This window comes from Geotrypetes seraphini, chromosome 9 (assembly GCF_902459505.1).
Source record: "Geotrypetes seraphini chromosome 9, aGeoSer1.1, whole genome shotgun sequence".
NCBI lineage: Eukaryota > Metazoa > Chordata > Amphibia > Gymnophiona > Dermophiidae > Geotrypetes > Geotrypetes seraphini.
Genome location: NC_047092.1, coordinates 58432508 through 58447876, shown reverse-complemented (window position 1 = coordinate 58447876; position 15369 = coordinate 58432508). Strand labels below are relative to the sequence as shown.

General features: G+C 43.7%; 1 long non-coding RNA gene across 1 annotated transcript in view; it reads right to left on the bottom strand.

Moving 5' to 3' along the window:
• The window catches only part of LOC117366501, a 37885-nt gene extending 23266 nt beyond the window's left edge, over positions 1-14619 (bottom strand). Inside the window, exon 1 of the long non-coding RNA XR_004540595.1 lies at positions 14434-14619. This is a non-coding gene — a long non-coding RNA (uncharacterized LOC117366501). The remainder of the gene's footprint in view (positions 1-14433) is intronic.
• Positions 14620-15369: the final 750 nt, after the last annotated feature.

The window sequence follows — 15369 nt, the reverse complement described above, 5'->3', positions numbered from 1 at the left end:
GCACCTAACGCCTAAGTGGATGTTTTTATTGGCAAGCGTGACTTGGGCACCGCAAAGTGCGGTTCTCCCAAAACTTAGGTGCCTGAAATGCAGACCTTTAAAACCCTGGCCTACATTTCCACTGCCTACATTTCCGCTAGGTGCGATTCTGTAAAGAGTGCCTAAGCGTGATTGACAGGTTTTTCTAGGCACTGGCCAGCCTAACTTCATGGGTCCAAATTCCATGCCTTAAGTGTGCCTCTGCTACCTGCCCAGTCATGGAATGCAGGTCCCAGTGTACAAAGAACGAAAGTTAGAGCTTTTGACCCTCTAAATGTTCATTTTTAATAAACTGTGCTTATATTTACTCCATTCATACAAATAGTCATATTTATACATTACATTATAAAAAAAAAATTCTCCATTATGGGAAAAAAAAAAAATTGAATAGATTGAATAAATTAGCAACCTTAGCAATGACACAGGTTCATCTTCTGTTGTAATACTTGAAAGATCTCAGGCAGCTGTATATTTAAAATTTGAGTACTGAAATGCCTTTTTAAGATTCCTAACTCATTGATCTAAATATACTGTATATATCTGTCTTGCCTGTTGAACTGCATCAAGTATTATATATTTGAAAAGATAATGTCTCATCCCATGGCACCATCCCCCCTGCAGTGTCCACAACCTGGCCAATATCCTGACCGAACAACGCATGCAAAAGAAATCATAATCAAGTACAAATTACATTCACAAGTTCATCTTTTATGTTTGTTTATTGAACTCACCAGATTCTTAAGCTATTTTATACAAAGCACATTTAACACATTCAATCTGCACTCCGAGCACGTTCAGTGGGCATTTTCATTGAAATGGTGAAGTAAAATGACCATCCATCTTTTTTTCAGTGATGCATTTTTTCACATCAGTGATCTCCTAACAGATCCATATCTTTATGAATAATTGTTTTTCAAAGGAGCCTCTATGCCAGGCTCATTTGTTATTAGCATGCATGCTAAAAGTCCATGCAAAATAGATTGTTTTGAACTTTTTGGGTGCTACTAAAATAGTCTTTTTAGCAGATATGTGTAAAAATGTACTTAACATAAAAATAGTGGTGCTTTATATGATCCCCTCAATATTCAAAGCGATTTAAAGGGACAGAAGAGGGTCAGGCCTGCTTAAATCGCTCCTGGACACCCAATCACCCAGGGCAGGATTAATTTGTCGAGGGCCCCTAGGCACACAAGTACACTGGGCCCCCCCTGCCCCGCCCCACCCCACCATGCGCCCAGGTGGAAACAGGAAGCTGCATCAGAGGGAAGCTTTGGGCAAGCAGCACCGCTTGCAAAATTACAGTTCCCATTGCCTTTCTTACCCACATTGCTTGCTTGTCTTACTTTCCGTCGATGGAGGGAGGGAGCCGCGTTGCTGATCGGGGGGGCCCCACGTTGCCGATCAATGCTGGAGGGGCCCATCGCCGTTTGGAAAAAACAATGTTGATGCCCTCCTTTATCGAGCCCCTGTGACCATTGCGGGCCCTATCGTACCTACTGGGCCTATTGGTTAATCCTGCCCTGCAATCACCAATAGTCTGTGGCACTTAACTAGGCAGTGCTGCTGAATATCAGTTCTGATTGCCCATAGAAAAATGGGCAGATCCAGTGCATACAGGAGGTAGCTGCGGGAAGAAGCTAACAGTTATGTAGATAACAGCAATATTTATTGCCAATACCCACAAAGCTAAGCGGTACTCACCATGAACATAAGAATAGCCTTACTGGGCCAGACCAATGGTCCATCAAACTTAGCAGTCCGTTTCACAGTGGCCAATCCAGATCATTAGTACCTGGCAAAAACCCAAAGAGTAGCAACATTCTATACTACCGATCCAGGGCAAGTAGTTGCTTCCCCCATGTCCTTCTCAATAACAGACTATGGACTTTTCCTCCAAGAAATTGTCCAAATCCTCTCCCGTTTGCCTTCAGTTCCACCCTGTTTCTCCTCCCTTCCTCACTCAGCTCAGCTGGGGAAAAGAACTCCACATTAGTATGCACTTTCCCCCTGGAAGCAACAGGCAGGATCTTAAAGGAACCTTTACCTGGGGCTCTCTGCTGAGAGTTAAAAGTTCTAGCACTGCACTGTTTTCTCCTGCCTTTCTGAACTGGACATGCCCTGTCAAAGGGCTCACGGGTAGGACTACGGAAGTGATTGTCCTGTGGCTCTGTGATCAAGGGTTGCAGCACAGGGTCCCTGTCCCAATATACTGTATATGTGTGTGTGTGTATATATATATATGTTGTTTTCAGCATATACAGTATACAGCAGTGGTCTCAAACACGCAGCCCACGGGCCGCATGTGGCTCTCCAGGTTTTATTTGTGGCCCGCGGTCTGGACGCGATCAACAGCATTTCTCTTCCTGTAGGGGTGTTTCCTTATTGGCACCTGAAGGTTAGGCCTCTCTGACATCATGAAGCCTGAACCATTGTCTGCAAGAAATCTTTCCAGCATGAACTTTGCATGAAGAGAAAAAGAAGAACACATCTTTGCTGTTTCTGCCTGATGCATTCTGGGTATGTACAAGAATGGTATTCTAGTCAAGGACATTCATCTATGTCTTCATAATTAGATTGTGTGATTCTTGTGGGAGGTATACTCCTATCCTGTTCTTATCTGTCTAACGGCGCCTGTGTCTCCCAGCCTGTATAAGACCTTACACAGAAAGGCTATTCATCTAAGTTCTGTTTCTGAATTGGTCCGAGAAAGTCATCTGACGAGATCCAAGTGAAAAGGTGCTAATTATAATTAGTCTGTGTCGGGATGCGAGGAAGCTCACATCTTACCACAGGTGTCCTGCACGCATCGCTTTCTTAATAATTAAGACCTGAACAGTTACCTCGTGTGACTCTCTGCCTGAGAGAGAGTGAATCGGACCTTAAACAGCTCTGAATTCCATCACTTCAAGGAAACTTGGCTGCCAATAAATTATAGCTGTACCAGTGGCTGATGAACACTCGTTCCTGTAACCAAAGGATTTACGTCTACTAAGCTAAAAAGAAACAATTTCCCTTTCACCTAAGTTTCGGCGGAGGCCTTACCGAATGGTGAGAATAAGGAATTTATTATCTTATCAGCTGGGGTTAGATAAGTGCATCTGATTGTGATATAGGATGAGGTTTGTAAAGCTACCTTGGTGATAACTGTAATCATTTGCTGCTAATCAGGGATTATTATTATTATAAGGAATTGTCTAGTTTGTGTAAGAATTAGTTTTACTTAGTTATCTAACAAGTGTATTGTGATAATTATGTACTGAGTTTCATGTATGTAATCAGATATTTTGTGAACAATATTTAGATATTGCTGCTGGCTTGTGAATTATATTTTTCTATTTTCATAATAAAAGTGTTTCTCATTAGCCTGGGTCTTGTGTCGTATAAATAGACCAAGAAATTTGGACCTGGCAGCGTTTATGGTTTTCCCTAGACAAAACTAACAGACACGTAACTTGTTTATGTAACTGATTAGTGTACAATAAATCTTGCTACATTCCCCTTTCCCTTCCTTTTGGAGCAGCAGCGTGTCTGACCGGCTCGTTCCGTTCAAAGCCGCGGGTTGGCGGCTCCTCGTGCTATCCACTCCTGCATTGGAAGCCTCTCTGATGTCACAACACCAGAGAGGCTTCAGACGCAGGCGCAGATCTTGCAAGGAGCTGCCACCCGCGGCTTTGAACGGAACAAGCCGGCCAGACACGCTGCTGCTCCACAAAGAAGAGAACGGAAAGGAAGGGGAAAGAGAAATGCTTCTGCTACATATGAAAGAGGGACCCTAGGGAAATGCTGCTGTTGCTGCTGCTGTACAGGGAAAGGGAGAGGGAGGGAAAGGGGAAGAGAAATGCCTCTCCTGCACAGGAAAGGGGGAAGGGAAATGCTGCTTCTGTTGCTGCTGCACCCAAATGGGGAAAGAAAGGGAAGGAAGGAGAAGGGAGAGGAGAGGAACAAGAGAAGAAGCCAAGTTCATGGAAGGGAGAGAAGGAAAGGAGATATCAGACCATGGAGGGGGAGGGAGAGATGCCAGGGCATGGGGGAAGGGAAGGAGACAGATGCCAGACCAGGGGAAAGGAAGGAAGGAGGGAGGGAGAGAAAGGAAGGAAAGAAATGCCAGACCATGGAAATAGGACGGAAGAAGAGAGAGATAGGAAGGGAAGATAAGACATGGAAACGTAGATTTTGAAAAGAAAGCAGAAAAATTGAACATTAAGTTAATGCCAAAGATGGATGCAAGGCAGAAAGTGAAGACGGAGAGAAAAACAGTCAAAGGACAAGAAGGCCCTGGAAACATAGTTGAAAGCACAGAAAAATAAAGTCACCAGACAACAAAGGTAGGGAAAATGATTTTATTTTCAATATAGTGATTGAAATGTGCCAGTTTTGAGAAAGAAAAGATATTAAACTTTAAATGTGAGGGCTGCAGAAAAAATAGAGTACTTGGAGGGCCGCCAAAAAATAGTTAATGTCTTATTAAAGAAATGACAATTTTGCATGAGGTAAAACTCTTTATAGTTTATAAAACTTTCCTTTTAACTGTTAAAGGAAAGTTATATAAACTATAAAGAGTTTTACCTCATGCAAAATTGTCATTTCTTTAATAAGACATTAACTATTTTTTCGACGGCCCTTCAAGTACCTACAAATCCAAAATGTGGCCCCGCAAAGGGTTTGAGTTTGAGACCACTGGTATACAGTATTGTGGCAGGGAAACCCTTGTCACTGGTTCAAAATCTGCTTTAAACCCTGCCCCTAAAGAAAATGTGCCTATTCCTAAGCCAAGGAAGCTGCCCATTAACTCTGTTCCCAGTGCTAAGATCAGACAGGCAGGGCAGAACAGAAAAGGGATGGCAGAGAAGAACAGAATACCTGTTCCAAGCCACTATAATCCCTTTTATAAACCATCTGTTAATTCTCCGGTTAAATCTCTGGTCAGGCAATCTGACACAACCAGGGTTAAGGAAAGGGGTAGAGCTGACAGGCAGAAGTGGTTAGAGCACCAGTGAAAGTTCACCAGCAGGATAAATCAAGGCCAGCTGAGAGGGAAGGACATTCCTCACAGAACAGGGAACTGAAGGTTAGAAGCTCTGTCTTACTGCCTTCTGCTAAGAAAACTCCTGTCCTGTCATGCTGACAAAACTTTGCTTTCTAAGCAGAGGCTAATTGGAAGGGAAAAGCTCCATGAGCAGGGCTGGCCAAATGCTGTTCTAGAGGATAGCTTGTACCCATCTTCAGAGAGTAAGGAGTCTCGCCACTCCTGTCTAAGCTCCATTGGCTCCCAGTAATCTCCAGGATCCACTTCAAATGTGCGTGCCTAGCCTACAAGATCCTACATGGCATCCTTCCTGCCGTTATCCCTCTATCCTGGAACTCCCCAACCCCTACCTCCTCCAGATCCTCCCAAACTCTTAAACTATCCTTCCCTTCCACAAAAGGTATTTCTCATGCAGGCAAACTTGGGTCATCCCTCCCCTTTAAAATCACTGAGATCTGGAATAACCTTACCTCCCCGCTCCGATCCTCAAGCTCCCTCCAACTTTTCCGTAAACACCTAAAAACCTGGCTATTCTCAAAACTGTAACATTTCCCCCCTCTTAGGCCTCTCCCACCTTCCCCACCCTTTTACATCTAACTCTTAAACTCTCCACTGGAGTTCCTCTCTCATCCTAATTCCTGTAAACCGTGCCGAGCTCTGCACTTACTGAGATGGTGCGGTATATAAACCCAAGGTTTAGTTTAGTTTAGTTTAGTCTCTTATGGAAGTAGAGAGATATGTCTCTGAGGGGGATGAAATGGAAGCCCTAGACTATGGGCCTCTTCTATTAAACTGCCCTAGCAGTTTTCTAGCGTGGGGAGCCACGCTGAATGGCCTGCGCTGCTCCCGACGCTCATAGAGTTAATATGAGCATCGGGAGCAGCGCGTGACATTCAGCATGGCTCCCCACACTAGAAAACTGCTAGCGCAGTTTAATAGATGAAGGGGCTATATGTCTGAATGCAGCATGAGTCAGTAAGGTATGGTGTGGGGGAAGGGAATGAAAATTTGTTGTATAATAATGGTTTAAAGTACTTAAAGAAACATTTCTGTCCTTATGAGGGACTATATAATGAATGAGTGTTTGATGTGTGAATGTGAGGATTGGTTAGCAACAGAAATTAAACCACAATCCCTGTATGCAAGCAAAGCATAGTGAGTGGGGAATGGGGAATGCTAACCTTAGAAGGAGAAATAAGCCCGGAGTGGATTCAGTGACCTGATATTGCACATCCCTGATACTGGAAACTTATTGGCAGGGGAATCTTAGACCATTAAAACAAGGGTGGATGGTTCCCAGCCTACTGGCCAGAAATAAGGGTCAGTGGGATATTCATATTTCAGGCAGTCAGGTGGGGAGAACTTCATGAAGAAACAAAGTGGGCTCAATACAGTAATTGTGCCTAACCTAGAAGGCAAGGAGCTAAAGCCCAGGGCTGGCTAGTCCTCAGGGGTTCTCGTATATACTATAAGTTCTTGAAACTAGAATGCTGCCCAGAACTGTGGAAAGAAACCCTGTTTAAAAGGGAAATGTTTTTTTATTTTTTTCCTTTCCTGATTGAAGCAATGATTTGCTGTAAAAAAAGAACTTTTTGTTTGTGATAAGTTTCCTTCGAAGCATCATCAGCCTGTATTAGAACCAGTGCAAGGTGAACTGGATGATAAAACTTGGAATTGTGAATTATTGGTAGAGAGGGTTTTTTTTTCCCACTGTGCTCAATCCAGAGTGGTCCTCCAAAGAGCTCTAATACTTGTGCCTGGAGCGGGAGCCGGGTTGCCAGCACTTGGGCTTACCCCTGGCCCCGTCTCAGTATATATATAAGAACATAAGAACATAAGCAATGCCTCCGCTGGGTCAGACCTGAGGTCCATCATGCCTAGAAGTCCGCTCACGCGGCGGCCCAACAGGTCCAGGACCTGTGCAGTAATCCTCTATTTATACCCTTCTATCCCCTTTTCCAGCAGGAAATTGTCCAATGTGGAAGCACATTCTAGGTGTCCACCACACGTTGTGTAAAGAAGAACTTCCTAGCATTCGTTTTGAATCTGTCCCCTTTCAACTTTTCCCAGTGCCCTCTTGTTCTTTTATTTTTAGAAAGTTTGAAGAATATGTCCTCTCTACTCTCTCTATGCCCTTCATGATCTTATAAGTCTCTATCATATCCCCTCTAAGTCTCCTCTTCTCCAGGGAAAAGAGACCCAGTTTCTCCAATCTCTCAGCGTATGAAAGGTTTTCCATCGCTTTTATCAGACGTGTCGCTCTCCTCTGAACCCTCTCGAGTAACGCCATATCCTTCTTAAGGTACCGCCATATCCTGCTTTTACCCTCACACACAATTATTATTTGGCATTTTAGTGCGCCATTTCTGAATTTGCACACATTTGATATAATTATAATTTCAGAAGTATCAATCTGCATGGATTTTAGTTATGTTCATGAGAATTTGATATAACGCCCCATCTTGGAGAAGTTCAGGGTGGTTTACAATTTCTTTTTGTATCAGGTACTCTAAATTAATAGCTAATGAGCTCAGTAAAGTAAACCAGCTCATTACCTGTTATTGTTTAACAAGAAATGTGTGAAAATGACTTTATAAAGCTCTTTTTGTATAAAATTGACTATACCTCAAGGAAATGTAATTAAAGCGTTCAAAAATATTTGCAACTACACTTTACTTTTTTTTTTCCACGGGGCTCATTTACATTTTGTGTTCTCAGTTAAAAAAAGAATATGTGGAGAATCAGCAGTAGTGCAGAAAATTTGGTGCACAATAATGTTATCTATGAAAGGGAAAAACTTCTACATAAGGGAAAACCATTGACAGAAAATATGAACAGAAATAAAGAAGCTATAGATACAACAACAAAGAAAAGATTTGGTAGGGAAAAAATATAACTAGACAAGAAGAAGAATATGAAAATATGCAGATGAGGCAGAGACACTGAGAAGAAATAATTACTGAGCCAAGTCAAAATTATAGATGAAACAGCAAAGTTTAGACACAATGATTTATCTTAATTAGATTTAGAATGCATTAATGGTATGATGAATCCTTTTCAAATTTGATTAAAGATTAGTAAAACAAACATTGCTTTATTTTTCATGTTCTGATTCTCATAAACTTTTAACTGCTGTTCAGGGCCAGATTTTCCTATAGGCTTCAGCCTAGGGCCTCAAGATCAAGAGGGGCCTACATTCAAATTGTTAGCAAAATTAAAATTACACTATTCTAAAAACACTGAACACTAAAACACTGAATCGAAAATAAGGAGAAATTCTACAATTCGGGATCGGAACCGGCTCCGGCCGCAACAGGGCGCCGACTCGGCTTCTCCCTTTTTTTTTCTCGCCCTGGGAGGAGGATCGGGGAGGGAAAGACGTCAGTCCGGAAACAGCTGGGCAAAGCCCAGCCCCGCGGGGAGAGAGGCAAAACGTGGATCCGTCAGGACAGGGCGGCCCAGACTGGCATCGGGGGGTGGGGTGGGGTGGGGATAGGGTGAGGGGTTTCAGTGGAAGGGGGATGGGAGGCAGGCAGGTTAGCATCGGAGGGGGGGTGGGGGGGTTTAATGGAAGGCAGGCAGGCAGGATGGCATGGGGGGGTGTTCAATGGAAGAGGGTGGGAGGCAGGCGGGCATCGGAGGGGGGGTGAGGTGAGGAAGGACACACTGAGGGCACTATGGACATAGGAAGGGGCAATGTTGTGTGTTATGTTTGATTAGTTATTGTTACAAGTACTATATATGTTGCTGAGAATAAATGTCCAAATAAGTGTTCTCGACTTTTTTTTATATATTATCAGTGTCACATTTTTATAAAGGTTAGTACCAATAACAACATGTTTCATTTAACATATTGATATATATCACAGTAATGATGTATTTTATTATCTTATCAAACAATCATCCCCACTTAAACTAGAATGTGTCTGAAAGTTCTATTTTACTAACAGGAGTAAGCCTCAGTAATGGAGCCTACGCGTAGTCAAAATCAATGACTGGGGTATTCAGCGTAGTTGTTTCTTGCTCCTTATTCTCCAATCATTGGCTTCACTCCTTTTCATTAACTTTATTTACCAAAAGACTAAAACTAATATAAATTAGTAGTGTTTATTTCGTTTTTTACTTTTTATAAAAATTCTATGTTTAATTTATTTCCATTCCTTTCATTACACTCTTGTAGATTTCATAAAACTACATTCAACGGTTAATTCTTATTATATTTAGGCAACATTTCTTGTTCAGAAGGCCTACTTATCTTAAGTCAGCGCTTGCATTATAGAAAAGCCAACGTGGCCATCGTTTCGTGGGCAAAGATTCCAACCCACTGCATCAGGGCCGATTATGTTAGAAAACAAGCCGCTGAAAAAACAAAAAAGTTTTTTTGTTTGAATAAACAGCAATATACTTCATACAATTTCTACACAATAAATTCACTTACTTACTGCTCACTGTGTAGTTGAAAGCGGTCACAAAGTCTAAACAAAATGGCGACAGCCTCATTTTAAAATACTTGGCAGTGTACTGACGGAATGGAAATAAATTAAACATAGGATTTTTATAAAAAGTAAAACACGAAATAAACACTACTAATTTATATTAGTTTTAGTCTTTTGGTAAATAAAGTTAATGAAAAGGAGTGAAGGAGTGAAGCCAATGATTGGAGAATAAGGAGCAAGAAACAACTACGCTGAATACCCCAGTCATTGATTTTGACTACGCGTAGGCTCCATTACTGAGGCTTACTCCTGTTAGTAAAATAGAACTTTCAGACACATTCTAGTTTAAGTGGGGATGATTGTTTGATAGGATTATTTGAAGTTTGCCCACTTGGGAATTCCCTTTTTTAGTATTTTATTATCTCTCATTTAATTTACAAACTTAAAAATGGGAGGTGAAAGAGCCTCATAAGTGGAATAGCCTAGGGCCTCTTTTCATCTAAATCCGGCCCTGCTGCTTTTCAGTGCCTTTAGCTCAGGCAAGGAACCCAACCATGGGACCTTGAAGGAAAGTAATCATCTTGCCCACTAGATAGCTCCTGAACTGCTGGATAAAGAGAGGCAGGTTGTCTCAAGTGAGCTTACTTCAGGTCTAGGAACTCAAATTCTCTACCTCTAAGTTGCTCACTCTTAGCCCATAAGGATTAAAGTCTATAAATAGTGGCTGGGAAAAAATTAGCACAAAAAAATAGCACTTAACACTCTATAAATGGCGCTCAAAGATAGAACCCACAACTAACAGTTACCCCCTTTTACAAAACTGCAATAGCGGTTTTTAGCGCAGGCCAGCACGCCGAATGCTCTGCGCTGCTCCCAACTCTCATAGAGTTTCTATGAGCATTGGGAACAGAGCAGAGCCTTCAGCGCACTGGCCTGCGCTAAAAAACACTATTAGTTTTGTAAAAGAGGAGGGGGGAGTGTGCATAAATTGGAGGAACACCCCTAATCCCCCCTTATCCCCCCTTTTTGCCTAAATTTTCTGGGTAAATTTTAATTGAAGCCAATTAGCACCACCATATATAGAATTCAGGGATAATTGGGCATTGGGTGACACCACATTCTGTTCAGATTGGCAGAACATTATGCAGTGGCATACCTAGCATATGTTCCACCCAGGGCCCATCATTTTTTGGCACCCCCCCCCCCATCTGTACGAAAAATATGATTTTTAGTAACAAGCCACATGTCACACAAGTACCTAGGAAAAGGCAGCACCTTACATACTGCAGTGAGCAGTACAACCTCAATACACCCATTGTAAAACTAAACAAGCCAGACCAGTACAGATCAATCCTACACCGTCAATCCTAACAGAAAACCATGTCTTTCGAACACACAGAACACAAAAAACACCTTCGCCTAGTATGGAATATGTCATCACAAACTAACTCCTCCCCCTTTTACAAAACTGTAGTGTGGATTTTAGCCATGGTGGTAACAGCTCAGACATTCATAGAATTCTGAGCATCAGAGCTGCTACCACCACGGCTGGCGCTAAAAAACGCTCCACAGTTTTGTAAAAGGGGGGATAAAATAGAAATACATAGACAAAGGTTAAATTGAACCAGCAAGAAGCTGGACTCTGCATAAAATGCAACACCACAGAAACAGTGACATATGTCTCCTAAAGCAATAAATAAATAGAAAATTTTTGTTCTACCTTTGTCTTCTCTGGTTTCTGCTTTCCTCATCTTCTTGTTACTGTCTTCCTTCCATCCACTGTCTGCCATCTCTTTGCCCCTTCCTATATGGCATCTTCTCTCCTTCTATGCCCCTTCCAGAAACTGTATGCCTCCTCCTTCCATCTCTCCTCTAGACCCCCCCCCCCTTTGGTCTGGCATCCATCATCTTCCCTCTGTTCCCTCATGGTCTGGCATATTTCTCCTTTCATCTCTCTTTCCCTCCCCCCTGTGGTTTTTAGCATCTCTCTCTTCTTTTTTCCTCCACTCAGATCTGATATCTCTGTCTCCTTCCCCGTTCTCTGGCATCTCTCTCTCCTCTCTCTCTTCCCTTTCCTTCTCTGGTTTTCCTTCTTTATTTTCTGCCTCCGTTTAAATTAAATTCTTTCTTACTATGCAGTCCTCAGTTTCCCTCTTTTCACTATGTCTACCCACAGCATGCCACCCCTTTCCTTCACCCCTCCACTATCTCACTAACTCTATCTTCTTCCCCCATCCAGCATATGTCCTTTTTCTTTATCCCTCCTTCCATCCAGTATGTGTTCTCTTTCTCCACTTCCATTCAGCATTTGCTCTCCCTTCTCCCCACTTCCATCATCTGACCTTTTCTCTCTCCCCTTTCTACCCACTTCCATCATCTGCCCCCTTCTCTCAATCTCTCCATCCACCACAGGCCCATCTTTCTTCCTTCCTCACCTTTCTGATTTTGGCAACAAGATCTCCAATGCCCCCTCCCCCCCCCAAGGACAACAGGCCCGGTCCGACAAACCTCCCTGCCTGTGGCCGGTGATGTCTAAACTGCCTTCTTATAGCAGCCGGAGCATTGTAGTTGCTTATGGCTGCCGTAAAGTTTGTCTCTGATGCAACTTCCGGTTGTGTCAGAGATGACCCTTATGGCAGCCACACGCAGCTTCAACGCTCTAGCTCAGGGATGCCCACACTTTTTGGGCTTGCGAGCTACTTTTAAAATGACCAAGTCAAAATGATCTACCAACAATAAAATTTTTAAAAAACACAGAGCACACTGTACGCTGAGAAAATGTTAATTATCATTCCTATTCTGGGGTTTTTTCAAAGAGATCAAGGCAGATGACTCTATGCACTGTCACCTCAGTAACAACCATACAAAAATAGACAAATATACTCCCTCCCTTTTTACTAAACCACAATAGCAGTTTTTAGTGCAGGGAGCTGCGCTGAATGTCCAACGTTGCTCTGGACACTTATAGGCTACCTGCGCTAAAAACCGCTATTGCAGTTTAGTAAAAGGGGGCCATAGTGCAAAATATAGACAGCAGATATAAATTCTCAAAATGGACACATTTTGATCACTAAATTAAAAATAAAATCATTTTTCCTACCTTTTTGTCTGGTGATTTCATGAGTCTCTGGTCCTTCTTCTTTCTCCTCCTGGCCCCCCCTTTTTCTTTCTCTCTCCCCCTGTCCCTCTTCTTTATTTCTGCCTTTCTTTCTCTCTCCCCCTGGCCCCCTCTTTATTTCTGCCTTTCTTTCTCTCTCCCCCTACCCCCCTTTCTTTCTCTCTCCCCTGGCCCCCTCTTTCTTTCTGCCTTTTTTCTCTCTCCCTCTGGCCCCCCTATTTATTTCTCTCTCCCCCCCTGACCCCCTCTTTATTTCTGCCTTTCTTTCTCTCTCCCCCTGGCCCCCTCTTTATTTCTGCCTTTATTTCTCTCTTCCCCTGGCCCCCCTCTTTCTTTCTCTCTCCCCTGGCCCCCCTCTTTCTTTCTGCCTTTCTTTCTCTCTCCCCTGGCCCCCCTCTTTCTTTATGCCTTTTTTCTCTCTCCCTCTGGTCCCCCTCTTTACTTCTCTCTCCCCCCTGGCCCCCTCTTTTTTGCTGCCTTTCTTTCTCTCTCCCCCTGACCCCCTCTTTATTTCTGCCTTTCTTTCTCTCTCCCCCTGGCCCCCTCTTTATTTCTGCCTTTATTTCTCTCTCCCCCTGGCCCCCCTCTTTCTTTCTCTCTCCCCTGGCCCCCCTCTTTCTTTCTGCCTTTCTTTCTCTCTCCCCCTAGCCCACACAAAGCCATCGTGCTGATTTCTCCACTTCCACGATTCTTTCCCTACCCTCACCCTCAATCCAGCAGCCAATTTCTCCCTTCTCCTTCCCGAGCCAGGCCCGGCGCGGACAAGCGTCGGGCCCACAAAAGTCTTCACTTCCAGGGTAAGTTCTAATGGGGAGGAAGTTGCCGGCCAGCCAGACAGCGATTGGCTGGCCCAGAACTTACCCTCCGACGTTAGAATTGACGCCGGAGGTGAAGTATTGTGGGCTCTGCGCTTTTTCCCCGTCCACCAGCCCGTCTCACCTTTTGTCTCCACCTACCAAGCAGTTGCTGGCCGGCTGGGTTAAGGAGTGACTCTGCGGGGGAGCCGGTGCCGGGATGCAGTGGTGAGACGGAGCAACGGCAGAATAGGGAGGGTGGCCGGCTGTGCACCCCCTTGAGGCATACACCCAGGGTGGACAGCCCCCCCGCCCCCCCATTGGTACGCTACTGCTGTTGAGTAAGGTGGATTGGTTTGGCTCCTCCAAGGTCAATAATTTTTCATGGACTTCCCCTCCAAGAATTTGTCTGAACCTTTTTTGAACTGCTCTGTTAGCTACATTGACCACATCCTCCAACAGTTTAATAATGCACTGCATTAAAAAAAAAAAACACTTTCTATGATATGTTTCCCATTGGCTGGCATTAGCTTTCTAGAGCTTTTGGTTCTGTGTTGTTTGTAAGGTTAAACTGCTGTTTCCTATTTAACTGTTTTATCAAGTTTCAAGTTTATTTAAAATTTGATTAAAACGCTTATAAAAAGAATTTCTAAGCGAAGTACATAGAAATGGGGAATGCCAACCAATTAAAGTTAAAACAGACCTAATGAAAAATGGATGATTTACAGAAATATGATGGAAAAAAGGGTATAACGACCATACTATTCAAGAAATTTGTCAAATGATCTAACCAAACCGTATCGACCATTCCCAGATCCCAATTTCTTGTTATAAACCGCCTAGAACTGAAAGGTATTGGTGGGATAGAAGACATCAATGTAATGTAATGTAATGGTTATAGGAGAGATAACAATAATGGAAAAAGTAAAGGGTTTGGGGATACAACAAGATCAAAATCACAGCTGAGTGCTCCACAGCAGACACATCACCCTTACTCCATGATTCTATTCCTGGCCTTACCAGGATTTTTAGTATCTACTGGAAACAGAATGATGGCCACTCTCTCTCCTGTTCTTTCAGCTCCAGGTCATCTAGAATAACCCCATGAGACTACCTCAGGAAGTGAAGAGTCTGGGCCTTGAGGTGATTTTTTTTGCCTTGTGGGAGAGGGAGGAAAAGTTCTTCGTAACAGGGAGACCAGGGGTAAGTTCTAGAAGAGGCGAAAATCATGGGTAGTTATGAACAAAGGCTCGTAATATTTTTTTTTTTTAATTCATTTATTTAGCCCAGAACGGGTTACAAAGGTACATTCACAGTATAGAAAGGACAAATTATTGAAAGACATTTTTGGCAGACATAGCTCTGAAAGAAGCAAATCCTAATGGAACCTCAAAGGATCTATGGAAAACTGTTTAACCAGAAAAAAAAGTAAGATTCTAAAACAAAATGATATCCTCTATTTATAAGTTTATATTTAAAACTTTACTAAATAGAGGCAATATGGTTACTGATCTACCGTATTTTCGCGGATATAACGCGCGCGTTATACGCGTTTTTACCTACCGCGCATACCCCTCGCGCGTTATACGCGTGAGCGCGGTATACAAAAGTTTTTCTACATAGTTCCCACCCCGCCCGACGCCCGATTCCCCCCCCCAGCAGGACCGCTCGCACCCCCACCCCGAACGACCGCTTCGCACGCGCTCCCACCCGCACCCGCGATCGGAGCAAGAGGGAGCCCAAGCCCTCTTGCCCGGCCGACTCCCCGACAATATCGGGCCAGGAGGGAGCCCAAACCCTCCTGGCCACGGCGACCCCCTACCCCCACCCCGCACTACATTACGGGCAGGAGGGATCCCAGGCCCTCCTGCCCTCGACGCAAACCCCCCTCCCTCCCTCCAATGACCGCCCCCCCCAAGAACCTCCGACCGCCCCACCAGCCGACCCGCGACCCCC